The sequence below is a fragment of the Haemorhous mexicanus genome, chromosome Z (assembly GCF_027477595.1).
Source record: "Haemorhous mexicanus isolate bHaeMex1 chromosome Z, bHaeMex1.pri, whole genome shotgun sequence".
NCBI classification, from domain to species: Eukaryota; Metazoa; Chordata; class Aves; order Passeriformes; family Fringillidae; genus Haemorhous; species Haemorhous mexicanus.
This window is the reverse complement of record NC_082381.1, coordinates 55,671,121-55,697,053: the sequence shown is the minus strand read 5'-3', so window position 1 is coordinate 55,697,053 and position 25,933 is coordinate 55,671,121. Positions and strand designations below refer to the sequence as shown.

General features: G+C 39.2%; 1 protein-coding gene across 3 annotated transcripts in view; it reads left to right on the top strand.

Moving 5' to 3' along the window:
- The first annotated feature begins 8,274 nt into the window (after positions 1-8,274).
- DENND4C (DENN domain containing 4C) overlaps positions 8,275-25,933 on the top strand; it is a 72,119-nt gene continuing 54,460 nt past the window's right edge. The window contains exons 1-2 of one of the 3 annotated variants that reach the window (XM_059836888.1): positions 8,403-8,434; positions 17,332-17,472. The gene's annotated coding sequence lies outside the window, so the exon portion shown is untranslated. Of the gene's footprint in view, positions 8,435-17,331; positions 17,473-25,933 lie in introns of all 3 variants that reach the window. The other 2 variants (XM_059836886.1, XM_059836887.1) reach the window with 2 other exon arrangements.

Genomic DNA, 25,933 nt, shown 5'->3' with positions numbered 1-25,933 from the left:
TTTGGGGTTTCGGTACAGGGGGGTTGTAGAGACAAGATGGAGGAATCAGGGTGTGCCACCAGGCTCTTCCTTCTTCTTCCTGTCTTCCATCTTCTGGGGTGGTGTTGGCACTTGTGGATTGGTCTAGGGTGAGGGTGTACTTGGTGACGAAGATGATAGGTATTGGGGACAAAAGGTAAATATGATATACATGGTTTTTGTTATAAAAGATGCGGCCGCCTTGGGGGTGGGCAGAGTGCCTTTGGCTGCCATGCTGGTCAGATCCTTCGGGCAGAGAAAGGACTTTATAGATAAGAAATAATAAACAATACTGAAGACCGAAAAAACCTAGCGTCCAGTCTCATCCTTTGAAGCCCAGCGTGCAAGAACCATCCTGAGCGTGTCTGGGGGCAGAGACAGACAGCCGACCCCAGAGTTATAAACCTATGGAGCAGTTAAATGAAGTCTGAAAACATTGTTCTAGCAGAGAAATATTTTTCTGTTTGAGTACTAGGTTTTTTAGTTAGTCAGTAGTAACATAAAATTATAACAACAGTTAACACTTTTGATGTGTTTTTATGCTGATCTACCACAATGCTACAGAAAATACCAATTATATAATATTATGATTAGCATAGAGAGATTAAGGAATTCATAAGAGGTAGTTAAAAATCTTGGGAGAAGAAGTGGAAATACAGGGCCTGTGTGGATTACTTGTGCCCTTGTGATATGCTCTGGCTACTAGATTTTCCTGTTGCCTGAAAAGATATAAATGAACAGCATGCATCTGGAACATACCTGCACATTTTGCCATCAAATGGCACTGATTTGATCATACACCTAGGCCTTCTCTTTATTATGCGATATGTAACAAATTTAGGAAAGAAGTGGAGAACTGTAACAAAGATTCAGGAAAAAAAAGTACAATGAGCTAAAAAGAGTGAATAGAAATACACGGAGCAAAGAGAATACAAACTTCTAAGGTCATGAGTGAAACCACCACCCACAGTAAGCTGCAGAGAACTCTATTTATTTACTTCAGAAAGATGAAAGGCTGAGTCAATCCTGAGCCAATGGGTACGGTAGCATAGGGAGCTATCCAACCTCATTTCTCACTCATCTGATGCCAGAAATATGTTACAAGGTCATTCCCTCCAGCTTTCTCAAGCAGGAGATAGAAAACTTGAATAGAGGCCTCTGGTAATGCTGAAGTCTTTTGTGTTCAAATGACAACACCATTAGCTCAGGAATGAAAAGGGCTAGGCAGCATTCATGTAGCTAACTGGTTACCTGCAGTCCTGCAAAAGAAAAATTTCTATACTCTGGGACACTCCAATAGGATCAAATATTCTATTTATGTATACAAACCAGCCTCTGTACATCATCTATTGTTCCATCTCAATTCCCATCTTTTTCCCTGCAAGACATCTAATAAATGAAAAAGGAACTGTGAAAGGAAAAAACAAAACCAAACATACACACTCATTTGCTGTTTTTACATATACTCTGGAACATGGGACCAAACTCCATTAGTCACACTGAGTGATTATTTTTCCCGTTGAGATAGGGTCTCAGATAAGTGCTTCCAGGATTAAAATCTTAAGAGTGGACTTTACTAAATCCACTTAGCTTTTAAGTTCACTTACACCAAATATAAATAGGTTTTTTTATAGAAACCCAAACTATCTGGGTAAGGCAACTCTACCTGCTGCCCCACACATAAAACAGTACTTACCTGCTTCCACTGTGACTAGAACTACTATGAGTCTCCTACCACTTTTCAAAGGAACTTTCTGAAGAACTCTTTAAGCAGACTGAGTGGCTTAGGAAGGGGGTGCTCTTACTGGTGTCTTTGTTTTGCTAGGAAAACAAAGCCTTTGTTTTGATGTCTTTGTGGAATCTGTGGAGCCACAAGAAAGCTAAACCTGTGCTTTTTGGCCTCCTCCATTGGCTTGAAGTTTTTGTGGAATCACAACCTGAGTTGACAGGTCTCAGATTGCATTAAGACATCAGACACAGAAAACCTAGTCTTCATTAATATATAGTCAAGGATTCTTGTATAATATCCTTGCTTAATAGGATAAGCAAGGATGTTTTATATGTATGTTGTCATTTGTTGTAAATGAGGGAGTTTTCCCCCTCATGTGTATCCTTATAGAGTAGAATGACTGAGGACATACCACTGTCACTGAGATTAGAGAACAGGAGTTAACAGGGAAGAAATCATTAGAGGAGGGGTAAAGTCAGAGGACAAAGTATTGAGAAAGCTACAGTCAAGCAGAGTCCTGTAGTTAAATCTCAGGAAGAAACACCCCCACATATTCCCTGTGAGTTAACTGATGCTATGTAGCTCCCAGACACCTGGGCTCTTGTCCAAAGACCTTTACAACAGTAGTCCCCAGCCACAACCCTACTCCCTTCCCAGAAAGCATTTTGCACTCCCCCAGTGTAAGAATTGTTGCTTTTCTAATTCTTAAACTAAAACAGCAATAAAATGATAAAGTTTATGTTTCCTTGCCTCCAGTCCTTTTCTCTTGTGTCCTGTTTCTCTTGTGATCAGCTTTGTAGGTTCATACACATTTCCAGCAGTATCTCTGTGATTCAACAAGGAACAAGGAACATCCTATAAATATTGACAAGGTCTAACTTCTATCTTTCTGTTCAGCATGGATAAAATGACAAATTAATTTGGCTCAGTGTTATGCATTTCCAGTCAGTGCTCAGAGGACCAATTAAAGACCAGTTGGGTGGGCCTATTTTGTAAAATAAATGAGCTAAACATTGGATTTAATCATAGATGTTGAAGCCAAGGAAAGTTATTAGCTCATATTGCCTTCTTTAGACTACACATAAATAAACAACGCTGCCCCAAAAAGCATCTAGAAATTAAATATCTACCTTTTTTTAGTGGTTTCTATCACTTATTATTACACAGTAAGAAACTATGTCTTATTTCACATCTGAGTTTCATATAATCATAGGATGTCTTGGGTTGGAAGGGACCTTGAAGATCATCTATTTCCAAACACCCTGCTGTGGGCAGCAATACCTTCCACTAGAACAGGTTGGTCAGAGCTCCATGCAGCCTGGCCATAAACACTCCTAGGAATGAGGCATCCATATTTTCTCTGGGAAACCTGGGCCAGGGCCTCACCATTCTCACAGTAAAGAATTTCTTCCTAATATCTTATTTGCTCTCAGTTTGAAGTTGTTCCTCCTTGTCCTGTCACTAGATGCTCTTGTAAACAATCTCTCTCCATCTTTCTTCTAAGCTCCTTTCAGGTACTGGAAGGCCATAATTAGGTCACTTTAAAGCTTTCTCTTCTCCAGGCTGGACAATCTAAATTCTCTCAGCCTGTTCTCTTAGGAAAGGTGCTCTACGCCTTGTCTGAACTCTCTCCAGTAGGTCCATGTCCTTCCTGTGCTGGATGCAGCCCTGCAGGTGGGGTCTCAGCAGAGCAGAGCAGAAGGGCAGAATCCCCTCCCTGGCCCTGCTGCCCACACTGCTCTGGATGCAGCCCAGGACACCTTTGGCCTTCTGGGCTGGGAGTGCCCATAGCTGGGTCATGTCCACCCTCTCATCCACCTGCTCTCCATCTCTTCATCTTCAAGCCTGTGTTTATACCAGGGATTTCCCCAACCAAGGTGCAATTTGCAGGGCATTATATTCCAGACATTTTTTTTTGTTTCTTCTCTCTAAATTAAAAGGTCCTATTTAGTCTTTGTGAAGGTACCTACTTATTTCAATCAAGTCAGCCTAGATCTTTTGATAAACTGAGCAAGTTTTTTGCTCAAGAAAAAGAGTTTTCTCATTTCCAAGAAGTGAGTTTTCTGGGAAAATTAATAAAAAATGAGGTTATGTTACTAAAACCAGCCATTTAGACCTAAGTAAGTACCTACAGTTAAGAAGTCAGGTTAGGTAAGTGAGGGACAAAGTGAGTCAGCATAAACTGACTGGAGCTTTAAAACAGAATTTATGTTCAGAGACGTTCCTGTTAGGACAGGATCAATTATCTCAGCAATTACAGGTGGATCTAAAATTACACAAAACACAAATCTGAGTGTACTTTAAAAATTACTGTCTTTTTTGCCTTTTTGCTCACATTGGCTGATCAGTCAGGTTCAACATCCAACAGCATAGAGAACCTTCTGTGAGTATAGAGAAGTGGCTGTTGTATGACAGCTAACCCAGGAACCTGCTAAAAAAATCCAGAACCAAATCTAACAGCAAACAACAGACAGAAGCAAGTCCTAGCAAAAACAGGCATTGCAACAAGTTTGTGCTTTCTGAAATCCCCATTTTCTACATGCAGCCAAAACCAAGAGGTATCATGCTCAATACTTTTTATCAGGAATAACCTATTTTTGCCAAAAACTGAGGACTTATATAAGAAATAATAGTTGAGGGAATCATAAACATTTTGAATACAATTCCAAGACCTGTTGCCTTCTGAGCTGGACACAGAGAGACTCTAACCGAAACCTTTTACAAGGAAAGCAAACATGATATTTTTCAGAAAAATATATTGAGAAAGCCTTTGGAAGATATTATCTCAAAAAATCCTGCCACATTCCATGCAGAACAAATCAACATAACCAGATTTTTAAAAAATATTAATTTCAAAGTATTTTCAAATTTAGGCCAGTATTTTAAGCAGCATGTATTATTCATTTTAAAATAATTAATATTAATAAAAAGGTATCCTTACCCTCCCCTGCTGGTATTCATGAAGACCTTTCCAGCAAGAATAGCCTAACTTAGGTTTTGATCTCATAACACAGTGACAACTAGAAAAAATGTACAATACTAGATTGAAATCCTGACACTTTCAGACAATATGATGTTTTTCCAACAGATCAGTTTGCTGAAATACAGCTGCCAATTACAGGATACATGTTTTAAGCTGAAGTTATATATGACAATGATTTTATGTTTATCCCATCTCTGTATGTCACTGATTAAATTACTAAAGCCAGAGAGAGCATGTGAATCTTCAACTCCCACCCATATCATACAGTCTGAGCAAATAAATCTGAAACCATAACCAGCGGCACAATAAGAAGAAACACTTAGAAGATTCATAGCTTTCTGTCTTATATGGAATTGCAGAACACAGCTGTTCGAAAGTAAATAGTGAACAGATCTTCCATGCACTACAGTGATGGCATTACCTCACACAATCTTTAACAGAATGCAATCAGCAGAACTCCCTGGGGCAGCAGGCACCATCCCTTTACTGACTTTCACTACCCCCTTTATAAACCCAATTCCTACTCCATCTGTCCATTCCAAAAGCCAGAGAAGATGAAGTGATCTCTGATGTAATTTCCATAATTCATAAGAGTGGAGGCAACCACAGGATTAAGGAATTAAATCTTCCAGCAGTTATAAAGAAATTTTTAATTGTTCTGTCAGAAATCTGAAAAGGGAAGGCACTTTTATTCCTGACGTCTCAAAATAGACAAATTATTTGCTCAATGAGTTTGGAGGATTGGGCCTACCTGGAGTATAAATTTGGCAATTGGTGATTAATCAAAGTCAAGACAATCTTTGAAAACTATCCGAAACTACATTGAACAGAGGGAGATTTTTTTGCTACACAGATAGCAGAATTAAACAGAATAAATAACATAAAATTCTTAAATTATTGGTTTTCAGGGTCAGTAACAAGCTGCCTGACACATGCATGATTTAGAATGTTATGAAAAAAAAAATTTATGCTTAGATTATCCGCTTTGGTTCAAAGACAAAAAGAACAGAATGGATCCAGAAACTCATGGTATTCCAGGAAAGAAAGCCAGCCCACTACTTCTTTAGATGCAAGGATCCGAGCTAATGTCTCTGGGTGAAATAGGTTAAAAACCACATGAACTAGACGCCTTTCTCTTAGCCTTATTCTTTCCTTTGGGTAGGTGGAATTTAAGGAAGGCATGAACAATACCATGACTAAGCATTACCGAAAGAATGGTGATCTCATTTTTTATGGCAGATCTACTACTCAGCAACTTTTTAGGATACATTTCAATCAAGAATTCCCAAAAAAAAAAAAAAAAAAGAATACATTAAAACACCACTTGAGCTTCCTTGTCAGTTATTGAATAAAACCAGAATAGTGGAACACCTGATGTCAGAGTTGCTGAGAGGTGGTAGAAATCTGCAACCAGAAAGGAAGACACCTTAGGGTAGAAGCAAACAGAGTACTATAGTATAGTTCCTCTTGGAAGGGACCTACAACAATCATTTACTCCAACTGCCTGACCACTCACAGGCTGACTGAAAGCTAAAGTCCTTTATTGATGCCAATATCCTAAACCCTGTCAAACAGTGACAGGCTTAGGGCATTAACCACTTCTTTAAGAAGTCAGTTCCAGTGTTTGACCACCCTCTTTGTAAATAAATGCTTCCCACTGTTCAGTCTAAACCTTCCCTAGTGCTGCTTTGAGTCATTCATACATCCTGTTGTGTCCCAGGCACTAAAAAACAGCACCTCCTTCTCCACATCCCCTCCTCAGGCAGCTGTTCAGGGCAGTAAGATCACCCCACAGCCTCCTCTCCTCCAAGCTAGACAAACACAGAGTCCTCAGCTGCTCCTCACAGGACATTCCTGCCAGCCCTTTCACCAGCTTTTTTACCCCTCCTCTGGACACATTCAGGGACCTTCCCTCCCTTCTCAGAGTGGGGGGCCCAGCACTGCACACAGGACTCAGGGAGAGGTTGCACCAGGGCTGAGTTCAGCAGGATGATCCCAATCACAGCTGGTGATGCTGCGTCTGATGCACCCCGGGATGGGGTTTGCCCTCCTGGCTGCCTGGGCACACACTGCTGGCTCACCCTGAGCTGCTGCCAGCCAGCACCTCCAGGTCTCTTTTGCAGGGCTGCTCTACACACACTCTTCTCCCAGTCTGTACATGTGTTCACTGTTCCTCCAGCCCAGGTGCTGAATCTGGTATTTGTTCTTGTTAGACATCATGACACTATTATTTTCCAATGCTCCGATACATCCAGATTGGTCTGCATCCAAAGAGTCCCCCAAGAGAGTCAATAGCAGCCCCCAATTTAGTATCACCAGCAAATATACTAAACGTGCTTTTAACTCCTGCCTCCTGATCACAGATAAAACATCAAACAGGACTGGCCCTACAACTGAACCCTGAGGAGCACCACTGATGAGCTGCTGTCAGCCAGATATACTGCTACCCTTTGAGCTCTGCCCTTCAGCCAATTCTTCACTCACTGCACTGTGAACCTGCTCCTCTCACTGCTGGACGACTTGTCCAGAAGTGCAAATACAGTTCAGTGCTGCAAATACAAAAAACCTTATTGAATTACAGAAAAACTGTGTCTACCATCTTCCCTTCACCCAAGGTAAGCTCCTCTGACCTTGTCTATAGCACTACACTTTTGTATTTTCAGAAAATGTTACAAGCACTATTTGGTTAAACGAGAGTCACCTATGAAGTGCATAGCTTCATCGGGGTAGGGAGCTGAAATGATCATGGCTATACAAGGACAAGCTGAGGTCATTAGGTCTGTTCAGCCTGGAGGCTGAGGATAGTCCTCATATGAGTCTACAGGTTCCTCATGAAAGGATATGGAGGGGCAGGCACTGATCTCCTCTCTGGCGAACAGTGACAGGACCTGAGAGAATGATATGACACTGCGTCAAAATATGTTTAGGTTGGATATTAGGAAAAGGTTCCTCAGCCCGAGTGTAGCTGGGCAGTGTAACAGGCTCCCTAAGCCTGCACCAAGCCTGACAGAGTTTAAGAAGCATTTGGACAATGCTCTCAGTTTGATTCTTGGACTGTCCTGTATAAGACTAAGAAGTGAACCTCGATGATCCTTGTGGGTCTCTTCCAACTCAGAATATTCTACGATTCCCCAAGTTTCCTTTCTTACTACTTTTTTCCTGGTACAACCCAACACCTCACCGGAGCCGCAGTGGGGACAGTAGCACCGCCGTACGCCCGCCCGGCTGCCAGCCTGAGGGGACACGAGGCCGGCTGCCCGGGGTGCCCGAGCACACAGGGCCGGGCTCCTTGGCGTGTCCGGGCACACGGGGCCGGGCTCCTCGGCGTGTCCGGGCACACGGGGCCGGGCTCCTCGGCGTGCCCGGGCACACGGGGCCGCCTCCTCGTGGTGCCCGCCGCAGGTGCCCGAGCCGCGGGGCGAACCCCGGCCTCCAGCCGCTCCCGTCAGCGCCCCCTGGCCGCCGCAGCGCCGCTCCCCGGCCCCGCCGCTCCCGGCCCCGCCGCCACCGCCTCCTTTCGGGGCGGGCCCTGGACCCGCCTGTAGGCGTTGGAGGGGGAGAAAGTAACATGGTGGCCGCTTCCTCCTCGAACGGGAGCGGTGACGGGTGCGGCGGCTCCTGAGGCAGCGGCGGGCGCGGGGCGAAGCGGCGGGGCGGGGGCGGCGCGGCCGGCGGCGCGCTCGAGGGGCAGGGGCCGGCGGCAGGTGAGCGGCCGCGGCAGGCAGGGAGGGCGGGGAGGAGAGGAGAGAGGAGAGGAGAGGAGAGGAGGCGGCCTGACAGGCGGGAGCGGGGGGAGGCGGGCGAGCCGCCCGGTCCGGCGCTCGCTCCCGCCTCGGGGCGCAGCGCTGGGCGGGGGAGCCCCTCTCCTACTCCCGGCTACTCGGCCCCTTCGTTCCCCTCTAATGTGTCCGGAGGAAGCTCCCCCCCTCGCCGGACAGGCAGGGTGGTTCGGGGTGCTCCCCCGCGCCTACTCGGTCCCTGGGAAGGGCTCCTGCCCTGACCTGCCTCGGCAGAGCTTCTGCGCCGGGGCTCGTCCTTAACCCGCTCTGCGCGGCCGGGAGGGCGGAGGCGCTTTCTGGACTTTTTCACTATAATTATTACCATGATAATTGTTACTTTCCCTGCTCCCGTCGGGCGCGGCCCTGGGAGCGCGGGGCTCTCCAGCGGCGCAGGTGGCAGGCGCTGCAGGTGAGTCCCGGGGCAGCTCCCTCCTATATTTCTCCATTTTCCTCTCCCTTTCCATGCCCCGGCTCCTCCCCTAAGCTCCGGCGTCAGCGAGTTTAACCCTTGCGGTGGTCTGCGGCAAACTGGAGATCGTCACTGGCTGTTGGAAGGCTGTTAGGGTAACAGGAATCCTCCCGACTAGGTCACACTGGTATTTTGGAAGCTCGTCGGATGAGTGAGAAACTTAAAGTACTGAAGGTGTGAGAACAAGGAAAAGCTAAATGTGTAACTTTTAATCAATCTGTATTATCATCTGAGGATATCTTTGCTGCACAGCCTGATAGCCTATGGAGCGGAAAGATCTGGTGATATGCTAGGGCTTTCGTGTGATAAATAATGAAAAAATATTCACAGACGGTTTAAATATGATGTAAGCTGATTCACTATGCTATGCCAAACACAGTCCTCGAAAGTGTTGGTTCTGCAGTCTCAGAATGTATGGAAGAACTGCACAACATTATATTAGTTCTAAACTTAATGTCAGTTCTGTACCAATCTTTTAAACGCTGTTAAGTCCTCTTGTTAAGCTCAAACTCGTTGCAGACATGGACTGTTGTGCTGCTGTCAAACAATGCCTCTGGCTAACCTTTTATACCTGCATGAGAGCGGGACAAACAACAAACAGGACATTTCATTTGACTCTTTTTTTTTCCCCTCTAAGTTGTGTTAGTGTGACTTCTCTAATATTTTCTTGGCTTACTATGAAGTTTTTAAACTTCATAGGAGTTTAAAGTTTAGGTAAATTTGAGCCTGCACATGGACACGTTAATAAAAAACAGATTTGCTGTTAGTTTTGTTGGCTGTTTCTTCATGTGGACCAAACACAAAGTTAGTAAAAGTCTTTACATCACTCTTTTTAAAGTGGCATGTTAGTAGTTATCACAGTAAATGTTTTGTTCCTGTGGGAAAAAATAATGGTGGAATGCAAACTACTTCATGTCTGTTTGGAAAATGAAAGATTTTTTATTTGTAATTTTTTTTTTTGAAAAGCACTGATGACCAGACTTAAGTGATTAGCCAGACTACTAACCAGCCATACTAGCATATATATTTCAAATCCTTTGCACAAAGGACAGTAACTGAAAAACCATAACTTAGATAGTTTGTGAATGTTTATATTATAAATGTGACTGTAAGTGGTTTTTAAGATTTTTCAATTTTTTTTTTAAGAATTGGCTGATATGCTGCTTTTTACTGTTCCAGTGGATATGAAATTCTAATAGTGCATGTCTGTCTTGAGCAGTGCAATGAAGTTTAGTAGAAACCAGAAATATAAATATTAGCTTGCCTACATCAGTTCTGACTTCTGTGTTAAAACAGTTACTAGCACAAGTTGACACCAATTACTGCTAAAATCTCAATGTTTGAATCTTTAAAAAAAGAAATCTTACAAGTTAAGATGGGCATTTTCATAAATACTTATGAATAAATATAATGTTACATCTGGGTGTTTATTCTTCAGTTAAGACTGGTCCCTCCATAGCCCAAAGTAAAGTAATGGCATCTTTTTGGACCATGTCTTACGTATTTGTTTTCTTATTTGAAGAGTCTGTGTGTGATTTCTTTCTGATCAACCTTTACATGGCTTTCATTAAAAACAAAAAACCAACTTGAGCAAAATTGTAATATTAAATGTTGGTATGTATAGCATCCCTCTGACTCAACATATATTTAATTCTTATTTGGAGTGATAATGCTACTTATTGTTGAAATACAGTTCTAGAAGTGGTATCTTTTTAAGCTTAGTTCTTCTTTAGGTCTGTGTTTGACCAGTGGAGAATTGATTTTGGAATTCAGCCTTGATATGCTTTAAGGAAAAATACATTCAAGTGTTCATCTTGACATGCCATCTGGGTTTGCTTAAAAATACAGTGGGAGAAAAGTCTCAGTAGAATTTTGTAGAAAAGATATATTGAAAAAGTTGTAAGAAGAAGGGAAGATATGTCTTATTGTTAAGCTTTCAGATAAATTTCCATGGCCCCTGTAGGTATAGATCAGTATGCATAAAAGTTAGCATGTTTGGTGGCCTTACTGGTTTCATGGCCTTCTGACTGAAATAATAACAAAAAGTGCCTGTAACCTCTAAATCAGGTCTATTTGTCTAAGGGTTGCTCGCACTGTCAAAGGCTGTCTTTTTCTTCCTCTGCATGCTAGTCATCCCAAGGCAAGGATTGCCCACCTTCAGCATGCTGCTTTTGTGGATGATATTCAAAGTACTGGAGATCTTGGCATAGGTGACCTGTAAAATAGTTCTTGGGGGTCATAGTCATAGTTACTAGGTTGTTTCCCATGTGACTTGCCTGATAGTTGTCCATGCTTATTCATATCTGTGAAATAAAAATCAGTTTGCTGCAGTTGCATCAAGAGACCTGTTTCCCTCCCATAGTGCTTCAAACAGTAAACTGAATGTTTTAGGGTTTTTTATCTGCTTTGGAATTTCTGGTTTGCTACAAAAATAATCCCTCTTTTAAAGTTGTTGCCCATGGTTGTACAGAAACGTGACGCTGCTTCTTTCCCATCTGAAAAAAAGGTAGTGTTGTTGGAAATGCTACACCCCTGTAATGATAGTGAGAGTGTTTTATTCTGCAAATTTGTGTAGATAAAAGTTCACAGTTCTCTGGTCTTAGAAGCAAAGTGACCTAATTCAAGACAGTTTCTGGAGTGAAACATAGTTTCTGGTGCACTATTACTGTTTCACGTTCAGTTAATTCTTGTGCATCTCTCACAAAATGTGAGCGTGTAGACTTACTTATTCTAGAGTTTTAGGAGTACAAGTTTGCTGTGCTCTGCATTCCAAGCTCTGAGCAGAAAGGTTTAAAGTGAGATACTAACCAAGACAAAACTTTCTTTCTGCTAACAGGCTTTTTGAGAGTATGAATGTAGTCCTGTTTGAGCAGAAAGTTTTGTCTTGGTTAGTATCTCACTTCAGCTCTTTCTTTCTGCTTACAGGCTTTTTGAGGATATGAATGTAGTCCTGATGTTTACTGTTTGTGTTGGCAGGCAAGAAACTTGAAAAGAGTTTTCAGAATGACTAAGATTATGATTATGATCTCTGTTTAATCATACAACTATTTTCTATGTTTTCTTCTTTTTTTAACAGCATCTCAGAGTTGTTGATCAAAAGAACAGTAAAAATGTACCCAACAGTTTCTTGCTGAATGTTAGCTTGCATGTCATTAAACATTCCATTTGCTTTGTTTCAGCTAGATGCAGTGGGCCAGTTTTGCTTTACTCTGCTTTCATCTTTGCATTTAGTGACACTTTAGTTCCTTTCCTTTATTCTTAAAAGGTCTCTAAAGAGACTTGATGCTTTTCAAGGAAAAACTAAGAGCCTGTGTTCCTCTGCCTAAAAGATATTGTTAAAAAGTGTAAATCAAGGATTGATGTACAAATTAAGTTATTCACTTCTAGCAGCAAAAGCTGAGTTTACAAGTGTCCAAAGGCGTAGAAGCTTTCATCAGCTTGAAATGGAAGTGTTTTCCAGTTGTGAACAAAGGGCATACCACAAAATATAACCATTTTTTACCAAAGAGGCAAACCCTCTGATGTTCTTGATTTTTCTCTGAACCAGCTCATTTCAGTGATAGTTTTTGTCTTTATAATTAATTTCAGCCTTTGATCAGTAATGCATAAGCTGAAGTCTCTCCTGATGCATTCTTCAGTGCTGCTCTTCGCTTTTGCACATCTTTGTAATGTAGAGGAGGTAACTGCTGAAAGCAAGACATTATTTTTCTTCCCTGTTGAGCAACCCAGTGCTGCTGTTCCTGGTGTCCCATAACATGGCTCCAGCCAGCCCTCTGTCTGTTCTCTGGGGAAGAAGCTATACTCTCAACCAGATAAGAAATCTGACATAGATAGAAGTTTTGTGATTAAAATATCCTCCTGCTTTGTCTACATAATGTGTATATTTTTCTGCTTTGGGAAGCGATAAAAATGTGGTTGAAGTTGGGAGAAAGAGAACGCAGCTAGAGAGCAGCTACCTATGAGCAACATATGAAGAAAAAGAAGTTCAAGGACTTAATTAATATTTCAGGAAATTCAAGAATTCAGGGCACCTGTAGTTGTATAGTTAAGCCCTGAATCTTCTGCAGGATATCCATCTTGGTTTAAGAGAAAGTTATAGAAAGGAAATAAAAAGTAAAATGCTGAGTCACAGCAATAGATTATTAATTTAGTTACTCTAATCATCAAAAGAGACTGTTTCAAAATATGAAAACTGGTGTGGCCAGTTCTCAGCAGCTGATCAGTCAGCCATCCTTGGAAATAGCAGCAGCAGCTTGCCTACACTACAGAGTCATTTGTACCTGTGCTTTCGCAGCTGAGCATGGAATTTCATAACAACATTTGAAGTAATTAGTGATCCTAGTGAGAATATAAAATTCTGGGTATCTAGCTGGAACTGGCAGAAAATTGTCATATTTTCAGGTAACATGAGCTTAAGTATGCCGAGGTATATTTTATCACAGCATAGATGTGATAAACCCTTTTGTGGGTTTCCTTGAAACAAATCCTAAAAAATAAGTTGTGTCTTTGCCAGAGGAAAGGCTTTCAAGAAGATGGATAACTTGAGAAATATTTAATGTATGTAAAACATGTGTCTTATACCTGTTAGGGTGCTAAAGCTGCCAAAGACGTGACTGAAGAGCAATATTGACAGAAGTTAATTTTATCCCAGGGAGACTCAAGTTTCTAGGCTTTCTTTTTCCCCTGTTATCTACCACCTTCTTTTTAGGCAGTAATTCACAATGAAAGCCTAACTTTAGGTGCCCTCAATTACTAGCTGAAGCTCCTCTTCCAGATCCTACAGAAGGAATATGGGAAAGCTGACCCTATGAAGTTCAGTTTTCTGAGCAGGTACCACATCCATTTAAGAACAGAATTTGGATTTGGCAGGAGGAGGAAGAGTACAAGTGCTTTTATTATAAGGTTTCAAAGTAATGAAACCACTGTGATGTGGTTTGTTAGTGCCTGGGAGCAGTTTGCCTCTTACAGGTCACATCCAGGTTTGTTTTCAGTTCTGAATATTCAAAGGTTAGCCAGACATAAAAGATAAAACTCTGTAACTCCATAAATGTGTTACTATTTTCTCAAAGTTTTGCTGAAACCAGAAAAAGCAAGTAAATGTCTACCCTACAATGTGTATTTGATTCAAAGTGAATTCTTGCAGTTGGAATACTCAGTGAAAGACTTGAATTTTTTCTGGCCTTAAATTCTTGATTAATCTTGGGGATACATCCTTCCTTAGCTTTTTTTCTTTTCATTTTTTGTTATGTCTTAGTAGTAAATAATGAAGTAGTAATTCTCCCCATACAAGACTGTTCATTTTGTCTGTGAATAAAGTATAGACATACCACTAAAGTTTTCCAATACTAATCAACAATATATGCAAACATGGAGCTGTACTGGTATAAGAAAATCTCAAGCCATAAGTAAAACAGATTTTGCAAACCAAAAATTTGTTTTGCTTGTGGTGGCGTACTTTCACAGGGGCTAATATCGGAATACTTGTGTGACTCTGAAGAATAGAATTCTTTTGTGGACTTCTGGCTATGCTAGTACAATTCTAGGAATAAACCAGATGTACCTAACACACAATAAAGGGAGAAGTATGTAGTTCAGGTTTGGGTAGACAAAATAGCAAGTTCACCTTTGAAAAAAAGGCATGGTACACAAACTGTCTTAAAAGAAACCCATGCTTTCTTAAAAGGCATTTCAAACTCTGATACATACACTTTGCTGCATTTTTGCTTTGAACTTTGTTTATAGAAATCTACTCGGAAGATAATTATATGTAAATGCCCAAAGTTCTTTTGGACTATGATGACTCATTCACTGTGAATGTAGTGGCTAATGTGATGTTTCAGTTTATTTTAAAGAAAGCAGAACAATTCCTGTTCAAGGACATTTACAGATTTTCTTTTTTCTTCTGTGAGATTCAGATGTACAGTGTATGCACTATACATCTCAAAACCTCTTCTTCTTAGGCTTTTTGATCCAGCTGATTCTGCTAGGAATAAAAGAAATAAATCTTATTTACTCAGTCACTCCTCTAATTTTGAACTGTTTTTCTAGTTATATTAGTAGCCAGATGATTCACAGATCTGAGGAGGGAAACTGCTTTGATGCTCAAGTGTCTAATTGTCTGTTGTTCCTTTTTAAAATTCTCACCATTAACAAGCACGCTTTCTGGTTTGAATGTCTGAGTTGAACTACTTTACATTTCAGTTCTCCAGGTTGTTAAGTGTAAAAGTAATGTCACTCCATTTATATTCCTGCTTCCCTTGTCCATGTGGGGCATTGATACTGCCCTAGACCTGGCAGAGGTTAAAACAAAGAGTGTAAAATATTAAAGCTATCACATAGGACAGGCTTGTGCTCTCTCTTTTGAGCAGGGACTAAAATGATGGTAGCCCATCTCTGAGGTAAATCTTCTGACTCCACAACTGCCATCCCACCTGTCCCTTCCAAGAGCCAGCAGTATGGTAAAGCGTACAGTGGAGCAGTATCACTGCAGGAAAATGAGAACATTCTACTGCTGAATACTTGGGAGCACGTTATGAAGGCTGGGATAGGTGTCTGGTTTTTTGGTGGTTTTGGTTGGTTGGTTTTTGTTTGAGTTTTGGTTTGGCGGGGGAGGGTTTGAGGGGTTTGTTTTGGTGGTTTTGTTGTTTTGGGGCTTGGGGTTTTTTTGGTTGGTTTGGGTTTTTTTTGTTTTGGTTATTTTTGCAAAGAAGGAAATTGTGAATTCCACTCCACCGTGTGCAGAGAAGTGAATGTATGGTGTCTCAAAATTTTTGTGCATGCTACAGCAAATGAGCGTTGGGACTGTGCTGTTCTGTAAGTTGTGTAGGGTCAAATAATGGGATTTCAAAGAAATTTGGAAAAATGTGAGATCATTTCTCTAAGTAAATAAAATTAATCCATTCCTAAATGGTTAAATTGGAAATAGAAATGTTAACATTTGTAAATTGTATTCATGATAGTCATAGCCCACTTTAGGAAAACCGGCGTTTTTGTTTTAAACATATAACTAAATCAGTTACTAAATCCAGAAATATATTGTGTGCCAAAACAGTAAAAAAACCACAAAAACATAAAACAGGTGTGAAGAATTATTTAAATGTAAAGACAAGGGCATGTGTTAAATTATGACAGAAATTAATGGTTTGCTCTTGACAATGATTTGGCTTCTTCTACTGCCTAAAATCTGTATAGTTTATCCTAGAAATCAAGTTCCCTGTAACAGTTTTGTCTGAGAATTCCACAGTGTGTTGAGTAATACAGTATTGGTATTTTGAGTATCATATGATGATATTAAAAGAAGGCTCAAAATAGCTGTAATGTCAGACTTCACATTTATCATGTCTGGTATGTGTTAGGACTTCATGACAGATAATCTCAAGCTTGCTACCCTTGATAGCTTTTCTTCATGTTTGAGTAAAATATTTATTGCACATATGTCTGTATAAGCAGTACACTGCTGCAGTGTAAGACCAAAAGCATATTCAAAAGAATATTCTAAGTGCTGTTAAGTGTGTGGTTTGGACTTAATTTTAAGACATCTTGGCAAATGAGAGTTTCTTAATGAGGAGTTGGCAAGAGGATTAAAAGACAGACTTCTGAAGTGTTAATAAGCTCCCACCAAGCTTGAAAAGCAGCTGAGGAAGAATGACAATGCTGAAGCTGAGTGGTTTGAGGCTGGGTATAGTAGGCCAACCAGAAGTGGGAATCATACCTCTTGATAGGCACAAGAAGAGTTCAGTGGGGTGGGGATAGGCTTTGGGTCTCTGAAGGTATTGATGATGCAGCCTGTGTTTGGTGTGGTGAAGATGTCAATGAAGAGACCTACAGAGAGGAAAGATGCCTTCCTGCAGTGGTGTGGTCTTTTTTACCAAAAGATAAAAATAAGGAAAATTGTGTTCTTCAAAACCAGTGAGTGGGTTTTTCACTCTGGTTTTGTAGAGCCCTTAGATGATGATTTCAAGTGACATATGGCTGATTGTATTGTAGATGGCTAGCAGAAATCTAGTCAAACCATGATTCTATGATCTGGCAAATCTCTGTTGAGATTCTGGCAAAGTAATTTCAATATTAGTACTTAACTATTTCAATGCTTAGTAGAGAGAGCAATAAGAAAGATAATATCTCTGATTCTTACTGCTTACTTGGAGTAACCTCTCAGGTGAATTTGAAGCAACATTCTTTCTTCTCTACTTTGTCCTCTGAAAACCAAATCCTAGTCCCCAGTCACCCCAACCAAAAAAAGGCACCAAATAACTACAGAAAGTAATCTTAGAGATTTGGGCTCCCAGAAGAAATATAACCACTGGACGTTTTGTCTCTTGACTTTTTTCTTTGCTGTTTTGTTTTGTTTCAGGCTACTATATTTGGCTTTTTTCCAAAGGAGTTTCCAATTACAGAAAGAGTTCTCTAACAAAGAATGTTTCCAGGGCAGCAGATGTTTCACTGATTACATAATACTGAGCATGGCTAACCTTTAGAGCTTTCCACTGGGGCAGTAAGTGCATTTTATAAAGTACTTTTCTTGCTCTGAGAACTATGTTGTTGTTATTATTAATGTTGTTAAATTTTCTCTTTTGAGCTATTTTCTTTGCAGTCTTTTGAGTAGTTGCCATCTTCTGTTATGTGAAAGAACACTTTGGGTACACAATGATGAAACAAGATTAAACTGATTTATTAAATGAGTGTAACTGGACTGCTTGCTGATTATAATTCTTTCTGTCTCATATCTTTTCCTTTTCTATTTTCTGTCCTTGGCAATAGAACTGACTTTGCTGGTACCAAACTTGGCTTCATTGGTTCCAGCTGCTTCTCAAGACTGTGTAGGTCAGTTCAGAATTTGAGTTTTGGCCTCACATATCTGTAAGTGCTCCAATTTTTATACCATTGGACAACTTGAAATTACTGTTCAATAGGAAAAATCAAACTCTTGTATATTAATATGCTAGAAGTAGCCTTGATGGTCTGGAGTAGGTTGGGTGTTTCTTAGATTTAGGGGATTTTTTTGGTTTGGTTTTGTTTTCTTGGTGGCCTTTTTTGTTTGTTTGTTTAGTTTGGTTTGGTTTTGTGGTGGTGGAGTTTTTGGGGTTTTTTTTGTTTGCTTTGGTTTTTGGTTGCTGGTTTTGGTTTTTTTTTCCTTCAACTTAGAATTTTTCTGAGGCACAAATTTTCAGACCTCTGAGTGTCCTGGATTACAGTCCACTAACTTAATGATATTTTCAGCCATTTTTAATTAATGAGTAGTTATTCAGCTTGCTATCACAAAACTTTGCTTCTGAAAGCTTTGTCCTGTTTGTTACAGGCATTTATATAATCACATCATTGCCCCACCATTTTGTAGGAGTGGTAACTGGTTTTGCTGGAAATCAGAAAAAATCAGATTAAAAGCACAATTCTACTTCTTAAGATAGAACCTTAACTTGTTAGTAGATTGCTTTTCTATCTAATTTTAATTTTTTTAATATAAACCTGAAAAATTGTGGCTAGTTTCCTCACTTTCTTTGATAATCTTTGCATACAGGACAAGAAACAAATGCAAAGACATTTCAAGGTAATGGAGAACAATGATATCTTTTGTTTAAGGCCAAAGTGCTCTCTCCTTTTTGTAAAACATGTCTGAAAAGCCATAAGACTTCTCAGTTACAAAATTGATGCATAAGTTGCAAACTGTGTATGATTGAGAAAACTAGATATTTATTGCTATGTCATTAGCACGTCTTACAATACTGAATTTGCAGAGTCAGTTTATTTAATCTCCACCTCTTCCTGTGATGTATGCTTTTGCATCATCGCCAAGCAAATTGGAAAGGAATTCTGCATTGGAAGAACACAGACACCTGTTTCCCAGTATATGAATGGTGTATTTTTTAGTGGCTGTCATGAAAAAGTTAGTGACAAATTGCCAAAAAGAGACACCAAATACCTATCCAGGTTTTTGAATGCTATTGTTTTCTTTGGTCATTGTAGGAGTAATAGGTAAAGTGTGAAAAACATCTTTGCATTTCTCACCTGTGGTGTTCTAGGCTTTGGTGTTTGGGTTCTAACCATGGTAATTTGGTGTTAAGATTTATTTATTTAATCAATTTATATCATACAGGCTTTTTCAGTATTAACCGTATTAAATATGTTTGACATACCAAAAGCTTAATGCAGAAGTGATTTGGTTCTCAAACATTCACAGTCTGCAGAACTCTGCTGCTCTGGGAACTGAGGTGGAGGGAAAAAAACTCTGCTGTGTCATCAGATTTTTTCCAGGCTTGGTGGCTTTGTTTCCATGGGAGTTGCTTACCTGAGGTGATTTGCTGTGATACTTCCTACTGTAGTGGCCTGATCAATTTGGAGTGCTTTTGAAAACTTTACCATCAAGCCTGGTTACATGCATTTTGTGCCTGGTTTTTGTGTTCATATGCAGTCTGAAAGCAATCTGGTACACAAAAAGCAGCTGCAGAGTCAACATTTTTTTTCTTTGCATATGATCAAATTTGTAATAATTTAGCTATCTGGTGCAAAAAGCTAGTCTGGATTATTTTCAGTACCAGACCTAGATACAGGTTATTTTCTGAATGAAGTTCAATTAACTCAATCCTAAGTCATCCTGTAGGAATGCTTCATTAAAATGTAATTGGCAAGTTTTTTTATCTTTCACCTAGTCCTTTAGTTTATTTTTCCAGTGTTAGAGGCCTCTGTAAGATAATCACCATGTAGATTGTAATATATTTCAGTTGTGCAATTACGATATTCTCCAATGTTTACTTGAGAACTGCTAGGAAGAAATGGTCTTATATTTGCATATTTGCAAATATGCAAATTTTTTGCATGTTCAGACCAAAATGCAGGTGACATCCAGCCATTCCTGTTCCACAGCTGGTTGCATTAAGACAGGCAGGAGGGCAGTTCATCTCTAAAGTTGTTTTTGCAATTCTGATTTTCCTAATCCTCATGTAATTTAGTCAAGTGACTGTAACTGTTATTTCGTTTAATAATTTTCATAATAATCCGGTCATGCAATTTAAAAAAGAAGGTCTTAAAAAACATTTCAAATAATTTTTTTTCTCTTGCTATTGACTGACTGGCTAATAATTTGTGGGCTACTTTTTTTTCTATTTTAATCCTGTGCAGTCCTAATGGTATGCTGGAAGTAATGTTGCCTTACTTTGTCTTTTGTTAAGGTGTGCATATGTGTGTGTGTATGTATGGATGCACTTTATGTTCTTACACAGTGTAAAATATGCTTCAGAGAACTTAGCTATAGATATGTCCCTGTGACTTCCCTGTGTGCTGCCAAGTGCCATTTTAAGTGTTTGATAACTTCCTTGCTCAATAATTCCTCCTGAACCCACTTAACTTTGCGATATAGTCTAGTTTATAATGTTCCATTCTGTCACAATATTAAGTTGTCTGTAATGCACATGCAAGGTCTGATTTCTGCTGTGAAAATGAGATGCACAAGCTCGAATTGCACGCTTACCTGAGTAGAAATGGATTTGCTTAGAAGTGAGTGTGATATGGACAAGCACAATGATTTGAGCAGTAGCAGTGAAAGATATGCTGGAGCAGACGACCAACTGGAGTGCCAGCTGCAGTACGTTCTGGTTGTTAAATGGTAATAGTGGGGACTGTTTGCATTTGCTGTGTACATTTAAGCCTGCGTGGATACATGAGTGTGTTAGAGTCATAACTGTATTTCGTGTCTAGAAAAAAACCCTACCAAACAAAACAGTATATAAAGTTTTGATTGCCAGGTATAGTTGCAGTCTTTACTGCTTTTCAGAGTGAATTCAACTATCAACTTCCTGGTCTTGAAATCTACTAGAATAAGAATAACCATGCAGATTTACTGAATACAGTTAACATTGAGAAGCACCTTCACTGTGTTCTGTCTGTTGCTGTGGAATACAGCTAGGAAAGAGTAAAAAAAAAAAAAAAAAGGAAGCACTATTGTTGATATATTTCACTAATATGAAGTTTTAAAAAAACGAATTCATAGTATTAATACTAACCACTATATCCAGTAATACAACCCTTTAGCATTTGTATTTAGGTTTGATTTTTATGAGCAGTCCTAGAGGCAAAACTTTTTAGTGTCTATATCCTCACTGCTGATCAAACTTGCTATGTTCAGGCCTTCAGGTTCTACTTTCTCTTGCCCCAGGTGATTAAACTTAATTGTTCTGATTTAGGATCACCTGCTTCTACAAAAATTGGTCTTTTATGATTGTCTGTCATCATCTCTTTCTTGTCACCAGCTTTTTCATGCTGTTATCTTTACCACTGCTGTGAAATGCTACATGGAGATTTTTTTAAGAGGGCCTGTAGGTCACAGAATAAATTTTAAAAAAATTCAACTCAAGGGACAAAAATTGTAAACTTAAGGGAGAGGAGTTTAGATTTTACATGGGACACAATGAGGCTGGTGAGGTGCAGCTTGCCCCGAGAATCAGGGTATCCAGAACTGTGGATGCCACATCCCTGGAGGTGTTCAAGGGCACTTTGGATGGGGCTGTGAGCTGCTTGGTCGAATGGAAGGTGCTCCTGGCAAGGGAGGTTGGAACTAGATGATGTATCAGGTCACTGTGCTCCCAATGCAAATAATTTTGTGATTCTGATATTTCAAATGTGTGCAGAAGAAAGAGTGACAAACTGAAGGCTTAATGCAGCTCAGCCGTATCTGTTTGCTGGATATGATAGTGATTTAACTTCTTCAAACATGTATTTAAAGGCAGTTATAAATCTTCTTTAAATGTTTTTCTCCTTTCAGCTTGAACAGAGAGCTGATACTGTTTATCTCAAGAAGTATCTCTTTCTTGTTTCTTAATGTGCCTGTCAGAGGGGTATCTGCATAATATGTAATACTTTTTGTGTGTTTTAAGGCACTCTTCCAAATTCACTGATGAAAATAAATTCTGCACTGGTTGTTTTGTTATAAAATAAAGATTTAGCTGGCATAGATGAAGATTCTTTTATACAAAGGGAAAACACATTGTTCTTCCCATTCCTTCATAAATAGTGCAATTTAATCTCAGTACAAGATAAACAGTGGTCTGTGTGAATAAAGACTGAGATATCTCCCTTCTTTAGCACTCCAGGGAAAGTTTCTTTGTTTTCAGAATCTGTATACCCTTTTTCTCTTTTGATTAATTCATTGGAAATAATAGAGAAGACTCATAGCTATATTTCTGTATTGAGGAGTGAGATGCCTGTGGTAATCACTGTGTTATCTACAAAGTTTTGCCTTGGGCAGTGGTTGAGAAACACAGTAATGCTTCTCTCTTATTCAGATAGTAGCCAATAGGTTTTCCAAGTCTTGCAGATGACCTCCTGATGTACTGTCTTCTATCTATCCAGTAATGTCTTTCTCTGTCAAATTAGTATAGTAAATTCAGTGTTTTCAGTGAATTTAGGTCAGTTCACTTAAAAAGTAAATGTCAGAGCATAGTGCATGCGCATTTTTTAGATTTCTTTATTGCCAATAGCCAATTATAATTCCCTTGCTAAGTTAAAGAATTGTACAGAAGTCCTGAATTAATTTTAACATCTACCTTGCTTAAAATTCGAGCTGTGGAGACTGTTGACAAAATAGATGTTTCAACCCCGGTGAATAAAAAGTGATAAAGTTATTCTTCTGTCTGGAATAAAACTAATTTCCTGTGCAGTTGGGTTACAAAAATATTTCTACTTATGAAGGAAAGAACTCATCTTTCTAAATTCTTCAGTCATCTGTGTATGCATGTTACAGGCTTCCACACAGCAAGTACTTTGTAAGAAGTAGTTTCCACACACATAGTAGTTTATGGGTGATGTCAGTACATGAAAGAAGATGCAAGTTTAATAAATTGCAATGCCATGTGTTAGCCATTATTCACTTACAGACATTACTTCCTTTTCAGGTAGTAGAGTGCTTACTGAAGTGGAAATATAAGACTTTAAAGACCAACCTGATTTTTCAGAGTAAATCTACACTAGCTGGCCACTTAAGCCCTTTGCTGGTTTTCTTGAGAGCACATAAGGTTAGCACTCCAGTTAGAAGTGAACTGAAAAAATACCCCTTGATATCCACACACACTCTAGATGTAAGTTTATTTTGTTGGCTTTGTGCATTGAGATAACAGCATTTGCAACCCTTCTTTTCAAGAGCTGAAATGAATAAGCAGTAGTTAAAGATTTGCCTGCACATAAGCCTTAAAACCAGCTATTTCTGAGTCCAGGTATTATTCTTACTCTGGAATGAGTATATGCATATGGTTTTCCAAGAATGCCACCTTCTTGTTGGTTGAAGGTGTTATTATTTTTATGCAAATTATCAGATTGGTGTTTGTAACAAACCCTTTCCCTTGTTTGCTTCTGTACGCAGTCTCGCAAAGCTTATACTTCCTTTTCTTTAGGACACTTGTCAAAAACTGCATTTAATTGTACCATTTTTTTGTAGACTTATGCTAACTTTCTAGCCTAATTTTAGAGGATAATTTGACACTAAATACCTTTTTAGAATTTGACCAAAGCTTCAGAGACTAGTAAAGAACTGAAGCAGATTCTAATGTAGTAATTTTTTTTCCAAAAATTATAAAAAATTTATTTTTATAAAAATTGAATCCTTTTCACCAAGGCAATTTCTCTATGAAATCTCTCCTTAAGACAAGCCAGTGACCTTTGTGAAGACTTAACTTTATTTTTGCTAGAACTTTATGAAGAATTATAAAATTGCATTTTGATTGTGAGAAAGACTATTATATTCTTAAAGCAGCCAAACTTAAGTGAACTGTGGTAGAGAGCACTTTGTCATGCTTCTGGCATTTAGCACTGAAAAGATGTTGTTTTCTTCAGTGCTGCATATTTTTGCTAAACAAATCTTGTACTAAGTGCTTTAAAGTGTGGTGTGTACTGGTTGGTGTTTTGTTTTCCATTTACAAAACCAACTACAGCCCATGGGAATTCCTTTTAGAAGAACATGGCAGGGGGGTAGTGGGTTAAAAGTGCATCTTTTATTCTGAATGCACTTTTCTTTTTTTCCCTTCCTTGATTCAAAAAATAAATAAATAATTTTGTTGCTGATCTGCTCACAGCAAACTTTCCTGTTGTGGACTATGGATGAATTGGAAAACAAACTTCACTTAAGTAGTTTTTTTCATAACCTCTGTGGGTCCATATGGACAATGGGGTTTGCAATTCCTCAAACACTATTGCTCATGTTCTTAAAATGGAATTCCCAATTTTTGTTTTCAGTTTATTTAGCTTAAAATAAGGTGTCTTTGTAGACTTCAAAAACAAGATATTTTATGGGACTTTATGTGGACTTTTTTTCCAATATATCCTGCATTGTCATTGTCCAACCTGAAGATAAGCAGTTTTTAATTTTTGAATTGTTTTTGTACTTAGGTTTTTTCCTGCAAGGAAACACACTATTGTGTGTTAAAATAGAAATCACAATATTTTCTAAATGCTGAGGTTTTCTCTTGGTCTTGTGATATACAGGGCTGTGCTCATAGAAAATGGATGGAGGACAGTAGCTTTTGATGTTCTTCTTGTGAAAAGTTGCTTTGATAAAACTTAGAATAGGTGGGCTCTTAGAAGAATGTTTGCTCCCCTGTCTATTAAGAGGAGCAGTGTTCATACTTGTTCTTGTGTGAGTCATCACAAAAATAATGGAAAATAATAGTGGATACATTTTGTTCCCTACAAATCCTGTAGGGTTTTTTCCTGCAGTTCATAAGGCAGAGTATTCCTGGACTTGGTGAATTCTTCTGTTTCTATTTGTATTGGTGGCTGTCTGCTAATTCTTTGTCTATTTATGTTTTTAAAACTGTTGCATTAGTGAAGATCACTATGGCTTAATTAAGAGCTGTTACTTTCAGGTCTCTTTTGAGTGATCCTGTTTCTTTAAGTCTTTTTGAAACTGGAGAACAGATTCCTGAAGACCTGACTTGTAGTGCTTATTTGAAACCTTACTTGTCCTTGTGGAAAAGGAACTCTTTTGAGAGACTCGGAACATTTTGAAAAACTCACTAAATGTTGTGCTGACATACAAAGCTTTTGTGCCAAGTATCTCAGCTGAATTGTCTGGTGACTCTGACTTTTGCCTGCCACATATTACACAGAGTTTCTATGAGGTAAAACATAGCCATGGCTAAGAGAAAAGTGTAATATACACAAGATATAAGCATATGCTTCTTAGCAACTAACTTCTGCAGTTTTATTGATCCCCACTGATGAAAATTTAGCAATGGACTCTCTTAATCTGCATTCTAACTTTCCAAATCTTAGTATTTACTTTTTCAGGTGCTTTTAAATTTTCCTCCGTTTTCCCAGGAAAACTAAGTTCCCCCTTTAAACCATATTTGAGGATAACAGTGCAATTCCAGGAACTTGAGCTGTGATTAAAAGTATAAACTCTTGTGAGGTTTTTGACGTATGCTGTTATTGTTACTGTTTGGTTTTTTTCCTGCTCTGTGTGCTAAAAGTAAATGTAGGCCATGATTTTAGTGTTGCATTGAGAGAACATGATACTGAGCTGTGTGAATTTGACCCAGTTAATAACAGGCTGGAACATTTAAAAAAGGTTTTGGGTAAAAAAACCCAAAACAACCAAATGATAGGATGCCAACTCTTCTGCTGTTTTTATCAGATTTTCTCAGTAATTTGATATTTTACAGATTGCAGTATATTGTAGTTTAGTACTTTCTTTTAAGAGGAACAGAGAGTGGATTGTTTATTTCTTTATTTCTTTCTTTATTTTTATGATTCTGTAAACAATTCCAAGCATCTGAGAGGCAAACTGACACATTTTAGACTACACAATTTTTTGATTAATCCATTGTAAGTCAGTGCTGCTGCCGAGAGTGTCGTACTGCTACTGCTTTTGTGCTGACACTGGCAATTGCTGGAGAACTGCTCTGGTTGAGCGCTAAGTCTCTGCCAGGTTAGCATTCAGTCAGAGCAATTTCTTGTTCCAGTTCATTATGTGG